Source organism: Oryctolagus cuniculus, chromosome 9 (assembly GCF_964237555.1).
Source record: "Oryctolagus cuniculus chromosome 9, mOryCun1.1, whole genome shotgun sequence".
Taxonomy (NCBI): domain Eukaryota; kingdom Metazoa; phylum Chordata; class Mammalia; order Lagomorpha; family Leporidae; genus Oryctolagus; species Oryctolagus cuniculus.
This window is the reverse complement of record NC_091440.1, coordinates 41,662,535-41,674,239: the sequence shown is the minus strand read 5'-3', so window position 1 is coordinate 41,674,239 and position 11,705 is coordinate 41,662,535.

Here is an 11,705-nt window from a genome sequence, read left to right as displayed (position 1 = left end):
AAAGGATGGAAAAAAGTTCTTTTTTTCAAGATTTATTCATGTATTTTAAAAGGCAGAGTGGACAGAGAGAGGAGGAGAAACAGAGAAAAAGAGAGAGAGAACTTCCACCCACTGATTCACTCCGCCAAAGAACCACAGTAATTGGGACTGGGCCAGGGGTGAAACCACGAGCCTTGAGCTTCTCCCAGGTATCTCCACAGGTGCAGGAGCTCAAGCAGTTGGACTATCTTTCACTGTTCCCCAGTTGTATTAGCATAGAGCTGAATTGGAAGGGGAACAACTAGGTCTTGAACCAGTGCCTACATGAGCTGCTGGCATTGTAGGTGATGACTTTACCTACTATGCCACTATGTCACCTTTTATTTCCCATAAAATAAATGTTAATGGATCTAAAGGGAGAGATAAACTTCAATACAATAATAATGGGGTACTTCAACATACTATTTTCTTCAATGCACGTTCAACCAGAAAAAAGTCAACAAAGGAAGAACAGAGCCAATCTACACTGTAAACCAATTGAATCTAGTAAATACCTACAGGATATTTCATCCCATGGCTACAGAATACACATTCTTTTCATAAATGCATGGAACATTCTCTATGGTAGATAATATGCAATACCATAAAATCTGTCTCAACAAATTCAAAAAAGTTGAAGTTTTGTCATATATCTTTCTGACCACAATGAAATGAAACTAGAAATTAACAACTTGAGAAACTTTTGAAAATATAAACAACTGGATACTGAACAATATGTTCTTGAATGAATAAGGACCTTAGAGGGAATCAAAAGGGAAATTAAAATATTCCTTTAATAGAATGAAAATGAACGTGCATATCAAAGCTTATGGGATACAGCAAATGCAGTATCCACAGGAAAGCTGATAGCATTAAGTGCCTCCACCAAAAAGTTGAGAAGGTATCAAATAAATAGTCTAACAATGCATCTCAAGTCCATAGAAAAATAAGAACGATAGAAACTCAAAACTTTAGAAGGAAAAAAGTAAAAATTAGAGAAGAAATAAAAAAATAGAAACCAAAATCTCTAAAAAATATCAGAGAAGTGATGAATATCAGAGAAAGAAGAAATATCAGAGAAGCTAGCTCTTTTGAAAAATTTTTAAAAATTCATTAACTATTGGTGCAACTAACCAAAAATAAAGAGAAAACTCAAATTAATAAAATCAGAGATGAAAAAAGGAGATGCTACATCTGATAGCTAGGGTATACAAAAACATCATTAGGAATTATTGCAAACGGTTATACGCTAACAAATTGAAAAGAAATTAAGAAAAAAAAAGATATTTTTGAATACATGTATTTTACCAAAATTGAGGCACACATACATAGAAAACCAGAATAGCTCACTAAATTAGACTGAAATTGTATCAGTATTTAAGAGCCTCCTAAGAAAGAAAAGACAGGGAACAGATGGATTCATTGTTGAATTCTACCAAACTGTTAAGTAATTCTCCTTAACTATTCAAAACAATTAAAAGAGAATCCTTCCAAACTAATTCTATGAGACCAATGTTACCTGAATTCCAAAACCACACAGATACAACAAAAAAGAACTACAGACTAATATCTTTGGTGAACCTAGATGCAAAAATCTTCAATAAAATGCTACTAAATGAAATCCAACATTTTAAAACATACCATCCACCCTGATCAAGTGGGATTTGTCCCAGAGATTCAGGGATGGTTTGACATAGGCAAATCAATAAACATGATATATCACATCAACAAAATGAAGTATAAAACCACTTGATGATCTCAATAGATTCAGCGAAAATGTTTGATAAATTAGAACATCATTTCATGACAACAACCCTTTGAGAAATTGGGTACAAAAAGAACATATATCAAAATAATAAAGGCAGTTTATAACATATCACTATTTTGAACATGGAAAAGCAGGAAGCATTTCCACTGAGATCCACTACCTGACCAGGATGCCACTCTCACCGCTATTATTCAATGCAATTCTGAATGACTTAGCCAGACTATTAGGCAAGAAAAAGAAACCAATGAGATGAAAGTTAGAAAGGAGGATATCAAATTATCTACGAAACCAACATTGCTTTGATATCAAAACCAAAGACAGGACACAAATAGAAAACTACAGACCTATATCTTTAATGAACATAAATGCAAAGATTCTCAACCAAACCCTTGCAAATCAAATCCTCCCCCCAAAAATCAAGAAGATCATACATCACGATCAAGTGAGATTTAACCCAAAAACACAAGGGTGGTTCAACATTTGCAAATCAATAAACATCATAAATCACATCAACAGAATGAAGAACAAAAAAACATGGTCATCTAAATAGATTAAAAAAAAAACCTCCACAAATTAGGTATAAAAGGAATATTCCTCAAAATTTTAAAGGCTATAGCACACACACACACATACACACACCAAAAACAGCCAGTGTCATACCAACAGCCAATATCAGATCTGGAACAAGGATGACAAGGATGACTACTTTTAACACTTTTACTCAATATAGTACTGGATGTTTTAACAAGAGTAATTAGAGAGGAGAAAGAAATAATGGGCATCAAAATTGGAAAAGAAAATGTCAAATTATCCATGTTTGCAGATGGCATGATGTAGTACATGGAAAAACCTACAATGCCACCAAAAAGCTGTAAGAAATGATAAATCAATTCAGTGAAGACACAGGTTACAAGATAATCTTACAAAAAAAAAAAAAGAGGTTTTTTGTATGCTAATGATGAACTCACAGAAAAAGAAATCCCATTCATCATAGCCACAAAAAATCAAATATTTAGAAACAAATTTAACTAAGTGAAAGATTTCTGCAAAGAAAATTATCAAACATTGATGAAAGAAATCATCAAGGATACAGAAAAAAATGGAAAGATATTTCTTTATCGTGGATCAGAAGAATCTATCATCAAAATGTCTATAATACCTATAGTAATCTTTTCAACAAATGATGCTGACCAAATAAGATGTATATATGTAGAAGAATGAAATTAGATGCATACCTCTCACCACATACAAAAACAACTCAAGATGTACCAAAGACTTAAATTTAAGACCTGAATCAATTTAAGACCTGAGAAAATTTGAGAGGAGCACTCCAAGACATTGATGTAGGGGACAATTACTTGAACAAGTCCACCAAAGCACAGGTAACAAAAGCAAAAATAAACAAATGGGACTATATCAAATTCAGAAACTTTTATATAGCAAAGGAAATAATCAATAGAGTGAAGTCAACAGAATGGGGAAAATATTTACAAACCACCAACATAAAGTGAAAAATACTGTTGAGTACTAGTTATAGCATTAAATCTCAATGTACAGCACACTAAGGACAAAGATCCTACACGAGGAGTAAGTGCATAGTGATTCCTGTTGTTGAATTAACAAATTGACACTCTTGTTTATGGCATCAGTAATCACCCTAGGCTCTTGTCATGAGCTGCCAAGGCTATGGAAGCCCCCTGAGTTCACCGACTCTGATCATACATAGACAAGGCCATGGTCAAAGTGGAAGTTCTCTCTTCCCTTCAGAGAAAGGTGATGACCCATTCTTTCCACTGGGATCTCACTCGTGGAGATCTTTCATTTAGGTTTTTTTTTTCTTTTTTTTTCCCCAGAGTGTCTTGGCTTTCCATGCCTGAAATACTCTCATGGGCTTTTCAGCCGGATCTGCATGCCTTAAGGGTTGATTCTGAGGCCAGAGTGCTGTTTAGGACATCTGCCATTACTAACTTTTTAAAATGTATTTATTTGACAAGTATAGGGACAGAGAAAACAGAAAGCTCCCATCCTCTGTTTCATACCATAAATGTGTGTTACAGCTGGATCTGGGCCAGACCAAATGCGGGGACAGGAACAAATTCTAGACTTCTCACATGGGTGGAAGGAACCCAATTACTCGAGCCATCACTGCTGCCCCCAGTGTATGTATTAACAGAAAGCTGGAGCCAAGAGATAGAGCAGTTATCAAACACAAGCATTCCCATAAGGAATGTGGGACTCTTAGCTGGAGTCAATAGCTAGACTAAATGCCCACCTTTATACTCCTTTTTGTTTGGTCAGTTTTTTCTTGGAGCACTCTAGCGACTCAGGGTAGAAATCACAGTGAGAACATATTATAAAACTGTATAAAACTATGCCTGCACTGTGGCATAGAAGGTTAAGCTTCTGTCTGCAATGCTGGCATCACATAAGGGTGCTGGTTCGAGTCCAGGCTGCTCCACTTCAATCCAGCTCCCTGCTGATGCACCTGGGAAAGCAGCAGAAGGTAGCCCAAGTCCTTGAACCCCTAGTACCCACATGGTATACTTGGATGAAGCTCCTGTCTCCTGACTTCAGCTTGGCCCAACCACGGACATTGCAGCCAGTTGGGAAGTGAATCAACTGATGGAAGGTCTCTCTCTCTCTCTCTCTCTCTCTCTCTCTGTCTCTCTTTCTCTCTCTTTCTTCTCATTCTCTCTCCATATCTCTGCCTTTCAAATAAATAAATAAATAAATCTTTAAAAATTGAATATAATTCTGATTTATTTGGTATATGTGCCAGAAAATGACACATATAAACTGAGTGTGCGAATAAAGATACAGTGATTGAAAGAACTGAACATGTGATTCAGACACAGCAAATAATAAAGTGAATCTGGGAAAGGATTGATTGCATGTACAGTAGAAAGGAGAATGGAGATGGAATTTGATTATATAAAGGAGAACAAGGAAGTGAGAAAGAAAGAAAAGGTATAATTAGAAATTGAGTCATTAGAATTTGAAAATTCAAGCATGGAAAAATGTTGGATATTAAAAAGGTCAAAGTTGTTTACATGGAAATCATTATCTCAAGTGTAATGATTGTAAAGTGTATTTAACCTGAAAAAGATGAATATATCATAGTTAGGATGTTGATAAGTTATCCAAAATATTTGAATTTGCTAATGTGAAGGGAAAACTTTTACAGCAGGCTCCAAAGTTTCATTTTTATAGTAAAGTTGATCTTGAGGTTGATAATTTAATGACAAAAAAATCTATAGATAGGGATGTAAATGGATCATCTGTGAGTCAAAAGGAAAAAAGTATTTTGAAGGAAAGTGGAAGGACCAGGATTTGAGACAAAAAATAAACTAAGGGACTTTGTATCATTTATCTTCTAACATCCTATGCTGGGTATTCCTATAATTTTTTTTTTTTTATTTTTTTTTTAACTTTTATATAATGAATATAAATTTCCAAAGTACGATTTATGGATTACAATGGCTTCCCCCCCATACCGTCCCTCCCACCCACAACCCTCCCCTTTCCCACTCCCTCTCCCCTTCCATTCACATCAAGATTCATTTTCGATTATCTTAATATACAGAAGATCAGCTTAGTATACATTAAGTAAGGCTTTCAACAGTTTGCTCCCACACAGAAACATAAAGTGAAAAATAATAGATGATTTTTTTTAATGATGATGAAATCAGATCAGACCTATTGTCATGTTTAATCCCAGTGAGAGTCAAGTTGGGAGTTGATAGTTTCTTTTCTTTTCTTTTTTTTTTTTTTTTTTTTTTTTTACAGAGGATCAGTTTAGTATGCATTAAGTAAAGATTTCAACAGTTTGCACCCCCATAGAAACACAAAGTGAAATATATTATTTGAGTACTCATTATAGCATTAAATCTCAATGCACAGCACATTAAGGACAGAGATCCTACATGAGGAGTAAGTGCACAGTGACTCCTGTTGTTGACTTTACCAATTGACACTCCTGTCTATGGCATCAGTAATCTCCCTATGCTCCAGTCATGAGTTTCCAAGGCTATGGAAGCCCCTTGAGTTCTCCGACTCTTATCTTGTTTAGACAAGGTCATAGTCAAAGTGGAGGTTCTCTCCTCCCTAATTTTTTTAAAGATTTATTTATTTGTTTGAAAGTTAGAGTTACAGAGAGAGAGGAGAGGTAGAGAGAGCGAGAGGTCTTCATCCACCGGTTCACTCCCCAGATGGCCGCAACAGCCGGAGCTGCACTGACCTGAAGCCAGGACCCAGGAGCTTCTTCCAGGTCTTCCATGTGGGTGCAGTCGCCCAAGGAACTGGGCCATCTTCCACTGCTTTCCCAGGCCATAGCAGAGAGCTGGATCGGAAGTGAAGCAGCCCATCTGGGATGCTGGCTCTGCAGGCAGCGGCCTTACCTACTGTGCCACAGTGCCAGCCTCAAGTATATTCTTATAATTTTATCATTCAAACCAGGACAGTCTGAAGGATAATTTTATGTATTTTATGTGTGTAACATAATTGTGAGGAGTGAATTTAATTCATTTGACACAATTTTCACAAATTTGGGAAAGCTCTATCTGAAGGAGTAGGTGTGTTTAGATGTGTGTGTGTGTGTGTGTGTGAGTATACATGGGTATGTGTGTGCACATACATATGTGGTGATAATAAGGTAACTCATTTTAGAGTTCAAAAATGTTTGTTAATGATAACATTATGACACTATTAGGTAGACAACTATCATAAACCAAATCAGGAAATCTTTGATAGTTTGATTTAACTCTGAGTTTAATAAAATTTATTTGTTCTAAATATGTTGTTATCTGATTAGTTTCTCATATTTAAATCAGGTTAGAATATCATTCTTTTTTACAACAAACATAAGTGACAATCTATTACAACAGTGAAAATATCCTTTAATCATACCTGAGTTGACCCAGGTCTTATCTACCCTCATATGTGTCTGTCAACATGGAATGTAATTTGTCCCCGTGGATATTTTAAATATGTTTGTCATTTCTGTTTCAGACTGAACTATAAATCACATAGGATTCAGAATCAAACAGTTATCTTTAAAGATGCACAGTAGAATGGACAACAATTGCAGGTATCTCTTAATTCTTTCCACTTCTTGTTGGTAGAATGAGGATATTTTCTATTTATATATCAAATAATGCATGAATAGGTGAATTGATTTCATGGATGAAAAATTTTATTATGAAGTTCATGATCCTGGAATAAACCGTAAATTAATGATAAGCCATTGCATTCAGGGTACTTTGGTTTTAATGTATCTCCAAAACATAATGGCTGGTCCGCTGGTATTAAGACATAGAGCCCTAAGAGATGATTAGAGCATAAGGAACCTCTCATTAATGGCATCAAGACCCTCATAAAAGATGATTGGTGTAACATTTCGATTAGTTTACCCTTCTACCTTCCACTGCATAAAAACAGAATTCTTCCCTTTTAGAGGAACCATGTTGGAAGCAGAGGGCTACCCTCACCAGGCAGCTAAACTTGCAAGCCCCAGGATCTTGGATTTCCCAACCTCCAGAGCTGTGAAAATATAAATTTCTGTGTTTTTAAAATACTTAACCTGTAGGTTTTTTGTTACAGCAGCATAAAGTAAATGAGACTAAGGATTTGGTTAAGTCAGAAGATGGTTTTGCTATAGATAATTTGTTGGTTATGAAAAAAAAAAAAACAATAGAAATCAAGAGATACCTTGTGACACAAAATAATAGGAAAACAAATTTCAGGGACAATAATATTCCAAATGTTTCCCCATCGTGTTTCCATCTCATAATATTTTGCCAAAATATGTGAGTTGGTTTTTGTAGTTTCTGGTAAGGTAGAATTTGCATACAGAGGAATTCTTGAAGTTGGACATGAGGATCCATTATTTGTATACATTGACATGATTTTCATGGCTTGGAATAGTGAAAACAGAGGTCATTGTATATGCATTTTTGTTTTCTTTTTAATATTATTTTCTGCTCTAATTCTGTGTCTAGTTACGTTGAAATTGAGAAGGAGGAAATCGAGAAGAAATTGAGGTTAAGAAGGAAATTACAAGGATATTAAGAAGGTTATAATTTTTTTTGAATTTTTTCCTTTAACTTTTATTTAGTAAATGTAAATTTCCAAAATACAGTTTATGGATTACAATGACTTTTTCCCCTCCATAACTTCCCTCCCACCCACAACCCTCCCATCTCCCGCTCCCTCTCCCATTCCATTCACATCAAGATTCATTTTTAATTATCTTTATATACAGAAGATCAATTCAGTATATATTAAGTAAAGATTTCATCAGTTTGCACCCACACAGAAACATAAAGTGTAAAATACTGTTTCAGTACTAGTTATAGCATTAATTCACATTGGACAACACAATAAGGACAGAGATCCTACATGAGGAGTAAGTGCACGGTGACTCCTGTTGTTGACTTAACAATTTGACACTCTTGTTTATGGCATCAGTAATCTCCCTAGGCTCTAGTCATGAGTTGCCAAGGCTATGGAAGCCTTTTGAGTTTGCCGACTTCGATCTTATTCCGACAAGGTCATAGTCAAAGTGGAAGTTCTCTCCTCCCTTGAGAGAAAGGTAAGAAAGTTATAATTTTAAATAAAATTATGTCTTTTGTAGATGGAAACAGTATAAATACTTTTAAAAACACCAAAATAACACCAAGAGCTAATTTAAATTTAACTTTTGAATAGATTTATAGAAAAAGGGTAATCCAGGAATCTGAGTTGAGATGTTTTCTTATTTATTTTTGTTTTATATAAATATATTATTGAATATTGAATAATATCTATTATTATTGAATGCCACTTTATATTAATACTAGAATTCCTTTTTAAAAAATGAAAAAAAAAGTTTGACTGAATGGCATCATATAATCTGAATAATCAATCGGTAGACATTGGAGATGCTGTTTTATTAAAACACATACATAAATTTCTATGCTTAAAAACCACATTTTCATATTTCTTTAATATTTGCCTTTCAATATGTAGTGCTAATCCTTCCTTAATTTTTCAATAGCTACGTTTTCATTAAGTCATGTTAAAGTAATACTGTGGTCTTGATGAATAGTTCCTATTATACCAGTTTAGTGCTGATCAGAAAGTCTTAAAGTCCGCAATTTGACTTAAGATGTGCTTGATAGTGAAGCAAAACTCCTATTCTTTGTGACTTGTTCTTATAACTGCATATCTTATCACCACCATATATATATGGATATTGATGCAACCCTGTCCAATAAATGCATTAAAGCAGCTAGGAGGGTGTACTAGGTCTTTATCGGATGGTGTGAAGAGATCAGAATGGCAGAATGCAGAGCAGCGAAATGTCAAATGGCTAAAGTCCATGAACAATCAGGAGATTAGTAGATGGGGCCAATGTTGACACTTCAGTTCTTAATTATCCTAATTAGAGACCATCAGAACAGCAAAATAATGTTTATTGAGGCTGGCAAAGTGAAACATTTTCATTGTGCTTATTGCTTATTTTGGCAGCCATGTTATGTTGTTGACTCTCATGCTGCGTAGTTAACAAAATCTCATAAGCCATTTTATATGAACTGTGGTTAAACTCGGCCCCTCTCATCCTGTGCTTGCAAAATTGCTATTTTGAACCCAAGTATAATTATTTACATTTTCCATCTACTCTTACTAATTTTGGCTTTTTTAAATAGCACATGAGCATGTCATTCTCTTAGGGAATGATGGATATCCCCAGTCAATATAATTATAAATAGTATTTCTCATTAAAAACAATGTAGAATATATTTCTTATCTTCATAGTATAGAGAGAGAAAGTAATACATTATCATAACATCATGTGTTATATAGCTTACAATGAATTCTCACATACAGATTTCTAAGTGAGAAGATGATTCTTGTTTTTTACTGCTTTTCTTTTTTAATTGCCCAAAATTTTGAATGTATTTATGGTGTACAACATGATACTTTGAAATATGTATGCATGGTGGAATGGCTAAATCAAGCTAATTAACACTTGTGCTACCTCACTACTTATTTATCTGTGGCAAAAACACTTAAAATCTACTCTCTTAGCAGTTTTTAAGGATACAATACATTGTTATTAACTGCAGTAATTATGTTGTACTATAGATCTCAGAGTTATTCCTCCCATCAAACTGAAGTTTTGAATCAGTTGAGTCATCCCAATTCTGTGTCCCTGCTCCCTCTCACCAAGTCCCTGGTAAATCACCATTCTGTTCTGCTTCCAAGTGTTTGGCTTTTTTATATTATGCATGTAACTGAGGCAATGTGGTATTGTCTTTCTTTGCCTGACTAATTTCATCTAGTATAACATGAAGGTAATAGTTGAATTGAGTCTTATTGGATAAGAAAAAATATGTATATATAAAAAAGGAAAAGGGAGAAGAATCATTTGAGGCTGAGAGCCTGAAGACACACTCTGTGTAAAATATTCGTGGGCAAAAGAAGGTGTTCTGAAGTTTATTGATTGTTTTTGTTATTTTCCCCTTTCTTAATTGCCAGTCCAGCTAAATTATTTTATTGGACATCCTGTACTAGAATTATGGGTTATTCAACTTCTCCTATAATCAATATTTTCATTAGGAAAAAATACTAAAAATAACACACACATTATTATAACATAAGAAAGATAAATTAAACAGTGAATTACTTTTTCTTTTCCATGAAGTGGTTAAATAGATAAGCTTTAGAGAAAGACAAGTATGTAGTTGCTGTATTATTTTGGATGAAAACTCTATGACAGGAAAACTCAAAATTCAGTGGCTGAACAACAAAAAATTGTATTTCTTTATCTTTCAATATCAGAAATACAGCACAGAGAACAGCTCTGTGGCACAGCAGGATAAACCACTACCTGCAGCACCAGTAACCCATTTGGGCACATGTTCGAATCCAGGCTGCTCAACTTCCAATCCAGCTCCCTGCTAGTGCACCTGGGAAGGCAGCAGAGGATGGTCCAAGTCTTTGTGCACTTGAGCCCATGTGGGAGACCCAGATGAAGCTCCTGGCTCCTGGCTTCAGTTAGGTCCTACCCTGGCCATTGAGGCCATTTTGGGAGTGAATCAGCAGATGGAAGATTCCCTGTCTCTCTGTCTCTCTCTCTCCTTCTCTCTGCAACTCTGACTTTCAAATATATAAAATAAATCTCAAAAAATACAGCACTACGTATGTAACATTTATTTGTATTTATTTTGTGTTCTTTATTAAATTTGCCTGGCACTAGTTTTGCCCTTTTAAGCTAAGAAAGATGAATTCTTAATGTTGGGGAAAGGTTTCTTCTTTGCTGCACTGATGTCAATTTTCTGGGTTTTTGAGGTATTTCTGCTTCTCAGAGTTGATTAGGGACCCAGGTTCCTTTTAAATACATAACTGAACACTGAATGTTCCTGAAAGTAGAAATCAAAGAAGGATATCAGCATAGTCATCAAGGCACACCTAAATATCTTAGGACACAGATCCACAACATGTCATATCAGTTTGTATCACAAAGCTAAGAATTTTTTTTTATTTGACAGAGTTAGACAGTGAGAGAGAAAGAGAAACAGAGAAAGGTCTTCCTTCTATTGCTTCACCCCACAAATGGCCGCCACAGCCAGAGCTTTGCTGATCTGAAGGCAGGGGCCAGGTGCTTCTTCCTGGTCTCCCACATGGGTGCAGGGGCCCAAGCACTTGGGCCATCCTCCACTGCCCTCCAGGGCCACAGCAGAGAGCTGGCCTGGAAGAGGAGTAACCAGGACTAGAACCTGGCACCCCATAGGATGCCGGTGCTGCAGGTGGAGGATTAACCAAGCGAGCCACTGCGCTGGCCCTTCGAAGATAAGAATTTGATCACATGGCCTCAACTAGCCACAGTAGTGGGTAACCGTTACAAGAGGTCAATCAAAGACCCAGATACAACCCTCGT